The sequence below is a fragment of the Muntiacus reevesi genome, chromosome 3, assembly GCF_963930625.1.
Source record: "Muntiacus reevesi chromosome 3, mMunRee1.1, whole genome shotgun sequence".
In the NCBI taxonomy this organism is placed as follows: Eukaryota; Metazoa; Chordata; class Mammalia; order Artiodactyla; family Cervidae; genus Muntiacus; species Muntiacus reevesi.
Window position 1 is genome coordinate 212946220 of NC_089251.1, and position 13301 is coordinate 212959520.

The 13301-nt window shown below is 36.1% G+C and overlaps 1 pseudogene; it reads right to left on the reverse strand.

Annotated features, from left to right (window-relative positions):
- Positions 1-709: 709 nt before the first annotated feature.
- Positions 710-1021, reverse strand: LOC136163413 (alpha-ketoglutarate dehydrogenase component 4 pseudogene; annotated as a pseudogene).
- Positions 1022-13301: the final 12280 nt, after the last annotated feature.

Genomic DNA, 13301 nt, shown 5'->3' on the forward strand with positions numbered 1-13301 from the left:
CTGTTCAAATGTTATTCCTATACTATATTCATTTTGATCTCATTTCCATCTTATACTCTAGCATTTCTTTTCTTATTACAGCTTACATATAACATTATGTGTTAACTCCCTAGTCTTGATACCACAAAGTCACCTGTTTTACCATGGGTATATTTTTATCATTTAGAGTAGGATATGCTTGTTAATAAGCCAGTTATACTCCAGTAACTTTGTGAATGCAAAAACATTGATAAGTAAGAACAAATAATGGAGTTATTATTTCACGGATCCTCATTCAAGTTCAGGAAAATTACTTCCAGAAAGCTGCAATTCTGCCAAATATATTCTATGTTTAAACAGAAACTGAAAGAAAAGTGAAATTACTGGACGCCTTAGACGGTTCACTAGACATTGTGTGCTTCCAATAGTTTAACACTGCTAATGCTTGATAATCAAGAGTAAATTAATAAGGCTAATGTTTTTAAAATGTATACTTTAATTAAGGTATAAAGTATATAAATAATCAGGTAAGCTTTTAGAGAAACTGACCAAGATACATAAACTAGGAGATATGTGTCCATCTAAATTTTCTATACTCCATCTTTTTTTTTTTTTTTTTACAGAATATTTATTAAAGTTGTTTAATATACAATTTTTCATTTGTCATTCTGGAAGTCCTTTTTTAGAAAGACTCTTCTTTGATGACAAACAGCAGCCACATTGTCAGTGATTATTCTGGACCTCCACGTTGGATAAATTCAATTTCTTCTTGAGACACAAGTTTCCTTCTGTATCTCTGAGGTAAAGTTTTTATTATCTCTGCAGTGTCTGGGGGACCCTGATGCATCAGTCAGTCTGGCGATTTACTTCCCTTAGAATGCTGTGAAATTGAAGAAGTATGAGATGGCAGTCCTGCTGATCTTAGAACCTCTGATACATTTGGCTTAGGACGGTCTCTTCTGTCAGGGAAACTTATTAATGGAGTATGTGACTTGACTACCTAAATGACCCGGCAGGCAGACACCATCTTGCTGCCCATCATGATCCCCGAGAAGGGGCAGCTTCCCAGGATTTTTATAAAATCATCCAAACTTCTATATATATGAATGTATATAATTATGTATTTTATATTCATATACAATTTTAGGCATTATTATGAAGTCATGGAGACATTTTGAAGAGGGCCTACATTTTTAGATAGGAAGGACTGATACATGAGGAGAGATGAGAACAAGATTAGACACATTTACATATTTTAAAAAACTTTAATAATATAACTAAGTTTATTTGCCTTTGTTACAGTGAATAAACAGATGTGTAAACTTAAGATGAACCATAGAAAATTAAAACATTAAAGATTAAAGGAAAGAAGACCAAAAATCAGACAAAAGGATATTTATAGGCCAACTTTGACCACAGACATTTTTAAAATATTAGCACACCAAACTCAAATATTTACTTTAAAAAATATGACATAACTCTATCAGGTTTTCCAAAGAATACAATGATGCTAAACATTTATAAACAAATTTATAGATGTAACTTTCCATATTTGGATATTAAAGAAAGATAAACAATCTATTAGCTCAAAATATATGAAAAGCATTTGATTAACTTCAATGCTCATTAATGATAGCTACTGCTAGCTAACTAATAATAAATGGGATCCCCCTTAGTCTGAATCATCTACACAAGTTATCACTGCTAACGGAGATGTCAGAAATACTCTTCTGAAAATCAGCAGTACATCAAGGATGCACAGTATGACTGCTACTATTCAATATTATTTTAAAGGTCATATCGCAAGTGGTAAGACAAGACAAATAATGGGAAGAAATTGTCATTATTCAAAATGACAGAATTGTCAATATGTAAAGGCTAATATCCAAAAGCAAGTTATAATTAAAAAGAGAGAAGAAAGATTTTTCCTGACATAAAATTTATATCAAAATATATACCTTTGAGATAGCTATAGGAGTTTGTTTACTGCTTCCTATGATAGAGTCATAACTTCAGGAAGACAATAAAGCTTCACAGGTCATTATAATCTGGAATGTCTCTGTCTTTTCTAGTTTATCTAGGACATGGGGCAGCCACAACTGCCATTGTTACATAAATGGCATTACATAAATGCCATTACATTTATGTAATGGCATCTACTCAACATTAGGTGTTGGGGACAGAAAGATGAAATAAATATCTGTGTTTTCGTCAGGAAACTGAGTTTATTATGGGAAAGAAAGACTGATAAATTGCATGGTAAAATAAAACATTAGGCAATAAGGTGTTTAGAATAATAAAAGCATGTTCAGAATAATAAAAGCATGTTCAGAATATCTTAGAGGCTCAAAGATGTTAAGTTTGCCTGGAATGATTAGGAGATATCTTCTCAAAGGATTTAGAACTGTTTTGAGACAGATTGAGGAATGGCATTCTAGGTAGATGAAACAGAGGCAAGATATCATAGAAGTATACGATACCTGAAATATTCAGAAACTGTAATTAGACCAGAGTTACAGAAGCATAGCTTTAAATGGGACTATGGAATGGACTTCTTGAGAAGTAGAGAAGAGTAGAATCATAGACAGTTATCCATAGCATAAAAGCAGTGTGCAAATTATCCAAAGGTCTGGAGATCCATTCAATATGCTTTAGCAGAACATGACTCAGGTTTGATTTTAGTAACAAGGAACAGTGGCAGGATAATAGAGGCAAGGAGGAAGTTGCTACAGAAACAGAAAGGAGAGGACCCCAAAAGTTATGAGGGTCTGTTTGAGGAAAAAGATGAGTGGAGGACACATCTGATCTGAGATACCTATAGGATCAGCAGGCCAAGATCTTTAGACCTGCATCCCTGGAAAGGGGGAATCTACCATCTTTTTAGGGTAAAAAAATAGAGTTGTCTTCTCCTATTTCCAAATTCCACTGGATTAAAATCTCTCTATGCTCCTTTAGATTAACCAAAAATAAGTGCAATTTTCATACTATTTAGTTTACCCAAGTCTTTTAATATATTTATAAAAATATTATTTTCATGGTCAAATTAGTTTTATTTTTATAACTAAAACATTTATCTACTAGTTCCAATGAAACTGTATTTTTAGTTCTGCTACCTCTCATCTGAAATACTCAATATGTTTCTTTGAATAATTAATAAATATATGAGAGGATTCTACTTTTTTCTAACCTTGATTTTATTTTCCATCTGAATATTCTTATTCTTATCCCTCTTTTGTGGCAAATATTACTGTTTTATATGATTTTGTATATATTTATTAAGAAGCAGAGACATTACTTTACCAATAAAGGTCTGTCTGGTCAAGGCTATAGTTTTTCTAGGGGTCATGTATGGATGTGAGAGTTGGACTGTGAAGAAAGCTGAGCACCGAAAAATTGATGCTTTTGAACTGTGGTGTTGGAGAAGACTCTTGAGAGTCCCTTGGACTGCAAGGAGATCCAACCAGTCCATCCTAAAGTTCATTGGAGGAACTGATGCTGAAGCTGAAACTCCAGTACTTTGGCCACCTCATGCGAAGAACTGCCTCATTGGAAAAGACCCTGATGCTGGGAGGGATTGAGGACAGGATGAGAAGGGGACGACAGAGGATGAGATGGCTGGATGGCATCACCGACTCGATGGGCATGAGTTTGACTAAACTCCAGGAGTTGGTGATGGACAGGGAGGCCTGGTGTGCTGTGATTCATGGGGTCACAAAGAGTCGGACACAACTGAGTGACTGAATTGAACTGAACTGATGTGTATTTAATCTACTTTTCAACCTACTTTATATAGAAGAAAATAATTGGCGTCTTCCATCTTTATTTGTTACTTTTCCTTGGATATTCATTTAAGACACTGAGATACATCATAGATTTTTCCATAGCAAATTCTTTCTTATATTATTTTCTTGGATCAACATAAATTTGGATAAATGTATATATTGGTGGCAAGGTATCTTTTTAAATAACATGTATTTTCCTAGCTCATCTTGAATGCTTTTATCATAGCAATAACTCTGCATTATCTTATGGTATTTAAAATGACTTGATATGTATAACTGTTATACAAGATATATTTCAATGTTCAAAGAATCAGTATTCATTAAAGTGTGGATACTAAAATCTCTGTAAATTGTTATTCTGTTTCTTAATTTTAAGATTATAAAATACTGTAGTCTCAGTAGGAAAGAATTCAGCATGACAATTATTCTACATCTATTTTAATACTGAGTAATTTATTTTTCTCTGTCAGGTAGAACATATTTACATAACTGGATCAAATTTAGTACTATGCTCTATCTGTGTTCATATCCTAATTGCACATTCTAAAAATTCAATTTCCATTTGCAGTTGGTTTGAAAAAATAAAACTCTTCCTGCCACTTGGATGATTGAATCCTTCAGTGATTACAGTTAGAATGCCTTTCATATATTTACTCTCCAGCTCACAATGATCCCTTTTTGGAGGGAACTGCCCTCTGATCCACAGGCACGAGAGCCCAGGAGTCATGCCACATAAACTTTGGTTCCATGGCCAAGTCTCCATACAAGCTCTCCTATTTAAGTGTTGTATGAACTTGAACAAAGATCTTAGTTTCAGTGAGTCTTAGTTTCCTTTTTCCAAATAGAAGATGATAATTACAATACTTCCTCATTGAATTGCTGAGTGGATTAAATAATAAATATAATACTAATTCTCCAATGTAACTAAGTAATATTAATACAAGTACCACTTTGTAAGAGAGTATCTGACATATGATTATTATTTTATATAAATCCATGATCCTTTTCCCCTTCTTCTTCCCAGAATGGAATGAATCTGACCAAGGATGATACCTATCTCACGCTGAGGCCACAGATGATCTCCTGGGAATGTGGACTTAATACTGAGAGATATGGCTAGTTTCTGTTAATAAGTTGAATTGGAACAAGTGAACCTAGAAGCTGAGGTTATGACTATGCTCAGCTTTGCTGTTATTATTGTTGTTGAGGCTCAGCTGTAGCTATTTGCTGACTTCAAGTTTTAGGGAAAACTTAGGGCTTCTTATATTCACTGTTTACATTTTCCCTTCACTTGATTTTTCTTTCAACAAAACAGACTTTAGTAATACAGTAAGGTTACATCTCTTGATTGTAAAGAAGATTTTCAATATTCTCAGAATGCTAAGGTGACTGGGTTGATCCATTCAACATCTGTTCTGCTATCAACATAATTTTAATTTTGAACTGTGGGCAGCAGAGAAGAAAATCAGATAGAATGCTGAGCTGTGTACTCGAGGCAGACCCACCTCAAAGCGACCTCCATCCTGAACACATCCTTAAATACAGGCACAGAAGGGCTTCTCTTTGACTTAAAACAGTGGATCTCAGATATTTAGCTATTTTGTCCATTAAAAGAAAGAGATTGATTCTATCCCAGATGTTCCCATGTTACCATCTGTATCACCATCTTTTCATAAAATAATTATGCTCACCTCAAAAGAATTAGGAAAGATCTTTACCTTAGAATTACTTCAAGTCCTTTCAATTAAATATTTAACTTTATGAAAAATTTCTCTACATTTTACCTTTTTTCCTTATTTCATGATCAGTTGGTACCAAAGCCCTGGTCTGATGGTACTTTTTATTCTGCACTTTTACTACTTGCCAGTTCAAAGCATTGTATTGATTATTTATCTTTCTCTCTCATCCACTAAGTGTTATTCTCCTGAGGGGGGAAAAATTGTTGCTCTTATTTATTATTATAATCCCCATCATACCCAGGCAGCCCCTTGTACATGTCTGATATAGTCAGTACTCAGTAATAAGTTGCTAAAGATTGTGTCATGCATGTGATCCAGGAGAAGCTGATTTTTAAAAAAAGTGCATGGCTGAGTGAGAATAAAATTTGGGCAAACCAAGACTTTTTTTAACCTAAAATGTCCCAATCCTTACTGTAGAGACTACCACTTAGCTACACACTTAAAACAAAGTCTCATTTCACCAATTATCTTTGCTTTATGGATGCAGTGATTACCTAGGGGATATCTTGAGGGCCATCCCTAATTACTTAGTTTTCCTTTTTAAGGCATTCTTATTTTTCTAGTTTAAACAATTTCAACAGCTCTGGGGTAGACAATAATAACTGTCTTAGAAATAAATTATAGGCTAAAGGCATTGTCGAGCCATTTGCATTTAAGACTCATTTACTGAAATTATCAGGCTGGGTTATAACAGATTGTGTCTGAGGCACCTGCTGCTTAAGACTTTCAAAAGCTATTTTGACTTAGAAATGATTTCTAACATAACAGGAATCTTTTACTACTAACAATGTGAACTGAGGATAAACTTACTAGTTCTGCTAACCCGTTATCAAAGATAAAGTTCTTGTATCCAAGACTTTTGTTGTTGTTCAGTCGTTCACTCAAGTCCAACTCTTTGCAACCCCATGGACTGCAGGAAGCCAGGCTTCTCTGTACTTCACCATCTTCCGAAGTTTGCTCAAATTCATTGTCCACTGAATCGGTGATGTCATCCAATCATCTCATCCTCGGTCATCCCCTTCTCCTCCTGCCTTCAACTTTCCTAGCCTCAGTATCTTTTCCAATGAGTCAGCTCTTTGCATCAGATGGCCAAACTATTGGAGCTTCAGCATCAGTCCTTCCAATGAATATTCAGGGTTGATTTCCTTTAAGATTGACTGGTTTGATTTCCTTGCTGTCCAAGGGACTCTCAAAAGTTTTCTCTAGCACCACAGTTCAAAAGTATCAATTCTTAGGCACTCAACCTTCCTTATGGTCCAACTGTCACATCTGTACATGATTACTGGAAAATCCTTAGCTTTGACTACATGGAGTGAGATATTTAACACAGCAGAAAGAACCACATACTTTTGCCTTCCTGCGGAAGGGACAGTATATGACAGAAAGGTGGAGTTCCGCTCCTACCACTCCTAATTCCCAAACTGGGCAACTCTCTGATTTGACAAAGAATTAGTCTTAGGAGCTGCAGTTCTTCATGCAGCTGACCTCTGAGGCTGTCATAAACTGAGAGACAGCCTTGTTCTTTTCTGGGCAAGCAAAGACTCTTATCAAAAGTCTAGTTTTTACATGCTTTGAACACACACTCCAACACCTTAAATGTTTCCCACAGGCATATATTTCAAGCAACAGATCCGACACAGGTAGTCTTGCACCAGCTCCAAAGAAATACTCTCACATAATGAAATCAATTGAATTAATCTCACTTGACCACTCAATTACCGCCAATACACATGTTAAATCATCACTTCAAGGTAATTTGTTTTATAATTACTTGGCATAGTAAAAATTAATCACTTGAAAGCATTACAAAGTAGGTTTCACTTTTTGCCAAGCAGAAAAAGTGTTTTGCAAGCATATCTCCCACTGCCAACCCAGCCCCACTGAGCATGCTCACTATGGTCTAGTACACAAATATTCTATTGCTTGGGTTCCCTCAGCTCTGTGTTTTCTTAAGTCTCCATTAATTCACTTCATTGGTCAACTCTTCAAATAGCAAACCCCTATTCATCATTCTGCCCTCAGCCTTAAAGGTGTTTCTTTGGAGAAAATTTCCACAATTCTAAGGTTAGGTTAAATACTTCAGTTATGTGAAAATGCTCTCATTTTAATTACAAGATAACTTATTTGTTTGCTGCTTCTGTCACAATATTAAAACTTCATGTGACTAGGGGCTTTGCCCCTGCTACTTTTAGTTCAACAACTACCACAGAGGTAGTGGCAGGAGCCCCATTCACCTCTGTAAAATGACATCTAGAATATCGTGACAGCAATGAAACTTCCAGGCTCATCCTTAAAGAACAGTAGTAGCTATGTCAGATTTTATGATTATCATTGTGGAGCAATGAAAAAGATGGTAGTAACCCAAATTTCCCTGGGCAACTCATCATTAAATCAAAGGTTTGTAGATTCCTCTCTGGACAGGCACACATACTATTCAACTGGGAAAAAATAGCAAATCTTAATAAATTCTTAATTGTGGAAATAAACATATGCATTCCTAGCGAATTTTGGAAATATCTGAAGAGGAAGGATCTTTCCAAGTCTATGTGTTCCTATAAGTCTAATAGATGGTAGTAGTGAGCATAGAACTTTAGGGAAATTCAGGTCAAGGTGACCTTATTCAGTATATTTGTCTGCTAGGATTGCCATAACAAAATATCACAGTCACAGACTGAGTATATTAAAAAAACATAAATTTACTTTTCTCATATTTTTGGATTCTGGAAGTCCAAGATCAAGGTGTGAAAAGAGTAGGTTTCTCCTGAGCCCTCTTTCCTGGCTTCCAGATGGCCAGCTTCTCACTGTGTGCTCACATGACCATTTCTCTTAGCAGGTGCACCAGTGATGTCTCTTCCTCTTAGATGGATACTAATCGTATTGAATTAAGGTGTCTTAAGACATCAAAACATCATTTCATCTTAATTAATTCCTTATAGGCTCAACTTCCAAATATAGTCACAGTGAGAGGCTAGGGATTCTTCTAAACATGAATTTAGGAGGGACACAATCCAGCCTATAGTATCTAATAAATCTCATGATTCTTGGATATCATAGGTATCTGCCCTGTCAAAGGAATAATCTTTAATGGTGCTGTATTTTGTCATGTATGAAATAAATCATACGAAGATTATTAGATAATATATATTTATGCATATAATGATCATTATACTTATGATTCTGAAAAGAATTTAAAGTTTGCATTTTGCTGTTAAGATCACATGGTCAAGAGATGGAATCAAGATGGTGAGACAGCGTGAAAAGATGCTCAATGTCACTAATTATTAGAGAAATGCAAATCAAAACTACAATGACTAGAATGGTCAGAATGGTCATCATCAAAAAGTCTATAAACAATAAATACTGAAGAGGATGTGGAGAAAAAGGAATCCTCCTACCCTGTTGGTGGGATAACCAACAGTGTGTGTAAACTAGCACAACTACTATGGAGAATAGGATGGAGATCACTTAAAAAGCTAAAAATAGAGCTATCAATATGACCAAACAATCCCACTCCTGGGTATATATCCAGAGAAAAATTTGAAAGATACATGCATTCCAATATTCACTGAAGCACTATTCATAATACCCAAGACATGGGAGCAGCTTAAATGTCAATCGACAGAGGAATGGATAAAGATGTAGTACACATATAAATGGAATATTACTCAGCCATCAAAACAAATGAATAAAACCATTTGCAGCAATATGGATGGACCTAGAAATTATCATATTAAGTGAAGTTAAAGACTAATATCATATGATATCGCTTATATGTGGAACTTTAAAAAATGATACAAATGAACTTATTTATAAAACAGAAACATACTCACAGACTTCAAAAACAAACTTATGGTTATCCCAACAAACTTATGGTTACCAAAGGGGAAGGGTGTTGTGGGGGAAAGATAAATTAGCAGGAGTTTAGGGTTAACACATGCACATTGCTATATATAAAATAATCAACAATGACCTACTGTGTAGCACAGGGAACTCTACTCAAAATTCTATAATAATCTACACGGGAAAAGAATCTGAAAAAGAATTGACATGTGTATGTATAAAACTGAGGGGCTTCCCTGGAGGCTCAGCAATAAGGAACCTGCCTGCAATGCAGGAGATGAAGGTTTGATACCTGGGTGGAGCCTGGTGGGCTACAGTCCATGAGGTTGCAAGAGTAGGATACAATTTACTGACCAAACCACCATCACCACCATGTATAACTAACCCATTTTTTGTATACTAGGAACTAATAACAATATTGTAAATCAACTACACTCTAATATACAAAATTTTTTTAAAAAGATGGTGAAATAGGAAGATCCTAAGATCACCTCCTCCCATAAACACACAAAAATCACAGCAATATATAGAGCAACGCACTCTGAGAACAACCTAAAGAGTAGCAGGATATCCCTTCTACAGTTAAGGATACAAAGGGGGAAAAAATACATTGAGATAGATAGGGAAAACAGAGACAACATCCTGTCAGGACCAAACCCCAGTGTGGTTACCTACAAACAGGAAGGGATATCACAACTATAGGGGTCCTCCCTAAGAAGCAAGGAGTTTGAGCCCTCACATCAAACACTCTAGATCTGAGGATAGGCACCCCAGAGGAGGAAGATAAGTCCCCATAACTGGCTTTGAAATCCAATGGGACTGAAATCTAGGAGAGCCAGAGGGCTGTTCTATATTGGAGTCTGCTCTTAAAGAGCCCATGTACAAACTCACTCCAAGTCCCAGTGCAGAAACACCTGGAAACAAATACCAATACAACTCAAAAATGAGCAGAAGACCTAACTAGACATTTCTCCAGAGAAGAAATAGAGAAGGTCAATAGGCACATGAAAAGATGCCCAACATCACTAATTACTGTAGAAATGTAAATCAAAACTACAACATGTTTCATTAGTATCATTTCTTTTTAGATGCCACATATAAGGGATGACATACAAATGAATTTACTTACAAAACAGAAACAGGTTTCCTAGTAGCTCAGCTGGTAAAGAATCCACCTGCAATGTGGACACCCTGGTTTGATTCCTGGGTTGGGAAGATCCTTGGAGAAGGAATAGATTCCAGTATTCTTGGGCTTCTGTGGTGGCTCAAATAGTAAAGAATCTGACTGCAATGCAGGAGGCCTGGGTTTGATCCCTGGGTCAGGAAGATCCCTTGAAGGAGAGCTTGGCAACCCATTCCAGTATTCTTAAGCTTGGAGAATCCCCATGGACAGAGGAGCCTGGCAGGCTGCAATCCAGTTCATGGGATTGCAAAGAGTTGGACATGACTGAGTGACTAAACACAGCGCAAAACAGAAACAGACTCACGGACTTACAGAACAAACTTAAGCTTGGCCATGGGAAGGATGGCGGAAAGGGAGAGTCAGGGGGTTTGGGATGGACATGTACACACTGCTATACTGAAAATGGATGGATAACCAACAAGGACCTCTGTGCAGCACATGGAACTCTGCTCAATATTATGTAGCAGCCCAGATGGGAGGGAAGTCTGGGGGAGAATGGATATGTGTATATGTATGACTGAGTCCCTTTGCTCTTCACCTGAAACTATCACAACTTTGCTAATCACCTATGCCCCAAGGCAAAGTAAAAAGTTAAAAGAAATGACGACGAGGTACCACCTCACACCAGTTAGAATGGCCATCATTAAAAAGACTACAAAGAACAAGTGCTGGAGACAGTGTGGAGAGAAGGGAACCCTCCTACATTGTTGGTGGGAATGCAAGCTGGTGCAGTCACTGTGGAAGACAGTACGGCATTTCCTGGGCAGATATCTGAACAAAACTAAAATTCAAAAAAATATATGCACCCCAGTGTTCATAGTAACACCATTCACAACATCTAATGCATGGAAACAACCTAAATATCCATCGACAGAGGAAAGGATAAAGAAGACATGGTACATATGCACATGGAATACTACTCACAGCCACACAAAAGAGTGAAATAATACCATATGCATTAGTTGCAACATGGATGCAACTAGAGATCATACTAAGTGAAATCAGCCTGAAAGAGAAAGACAAGTACCATATGGTATCACTTATATGTGCTAAAATATGAACAAATGAACCTATGTACAAAATAGAAAAAGACTTCCAGGCATAGAGAACAGACTTGTGGTTGCCAAGTGGTGGGGGTGGGGAGGGGTGAACTGGGAGTTAGGGATTAGTAGGTGCAAGCTATTATATAGAGAACAGATGAACAATAAGGTCCTACTTTATAGAACAAGGAACTATTTTCAATATCCTGAGATAAACCATGATGGAAAAAATATAAAAAGAATATATGTGTAACTGAATCACTTTGATGTACAGCAGAAATCGAAAATGAAACTAGAGTTGCTCAGTCGTGTTCCACTCTGCAACCTCAAGGAATATAGATGTATGTTCTCCAGGCCAGAATCCTAGAGTGGGTAGCCTTTCTCTTCTCCAGAGCATCTTCCCAACCCAGGGATCAAATCCAGGTCTCTCACATTGCAGGTGGATTCTTTACCAGCTGAGCCACAACGGAAGCCCAAGAGTACTGGAGTGGGTAGCCTATCCCTTCTCCTGCAGATCTTCTTGATCCAGGAATCAAACTGGCGTCTCCTGTAATGTAGGTGGATTCTTTACCAACTGAGCTATCAGGGAAGGCCTGCAGAAATTAACACATTGTAAATCAACTGTATACACACACACACACACACACACACACACACATATTGTGGCTGAATGTATTTTAAAAATGAGACTCATGAGACTCATATTTTAAAAAAGAGACTCACTTCAGATCTAAGGTCACACCAAGACTGAAAATGAAAGGACAGGAAAAGATATTTAAGGCAAATGGAAACAAAAATAAAACTGGGGTAGCAATACTTTTATCAGACAAAATAGACTTTAAAACAAAGACTAGAACAAAGAGCATTACATATGATAAAAGAGCCAATCCAAGAAGAAAACACATTTGTAAGTGTGTATTTGTATATGTATATATACATAATATATCCAACATAGAAGCACCTAAATGTATAAGGCAAATATTAACACACCTAAAGAGAAGAATAGACACCAATACAAGAGTAGTTGGGGACTTTAATACATGGATAAGTAATCCAGAGAGATCAATAAGGAAATACTGGGCTTAAATGACACCATTGAACTAGATTACCTATTAGATATCTACAAAACTTTCTACCCAAAATGGCAGAATACACATTTTTATCAAGTCCACATAGAACATTCTGCAGGAATGATCATGTGCTAGTCCACAAAACAAATCTTAGTAAATTTTAAGAAGACTACTGAAATTATACTAGTTATATTTTCTGACTACAGCAGTATGCCAGAAATGAATTAAAGGAAAAAGAAACTGGAAAAATATAAATGTGTGGAGATTAAACAACATACATTGAAAATCAATGTGTCAATAAGTAAATCAAGGAGAAAATTCAAAAATAGCTTGAAACAAATGAAAATGAAAACCTAACATTCCAAAATCAATGGGATTCAGAGACAGCAGTTCTAACAGGGAGGTTTGTAGTAATACAGGCCTATCTCAAGAAACAAGATAAATCTCAAATAAAGAACTAAACTTTTAATCTAAAGGAACTAGAAAAAGAAGAAAAAACAAAACTTAAAATAGTAAAAGAAAGAAAAATTATCAGAACAGAACAAAGTGAAATCAAGGCTAAAAAAAAAAAATAGAAAAGATCGGTGAAACTAAGATCTTGTTCTTTGTAGAGACAAAATAGACAAATCTTTAATCAGACTCAAGAAAAAAGAGAGGATTCGAATAAA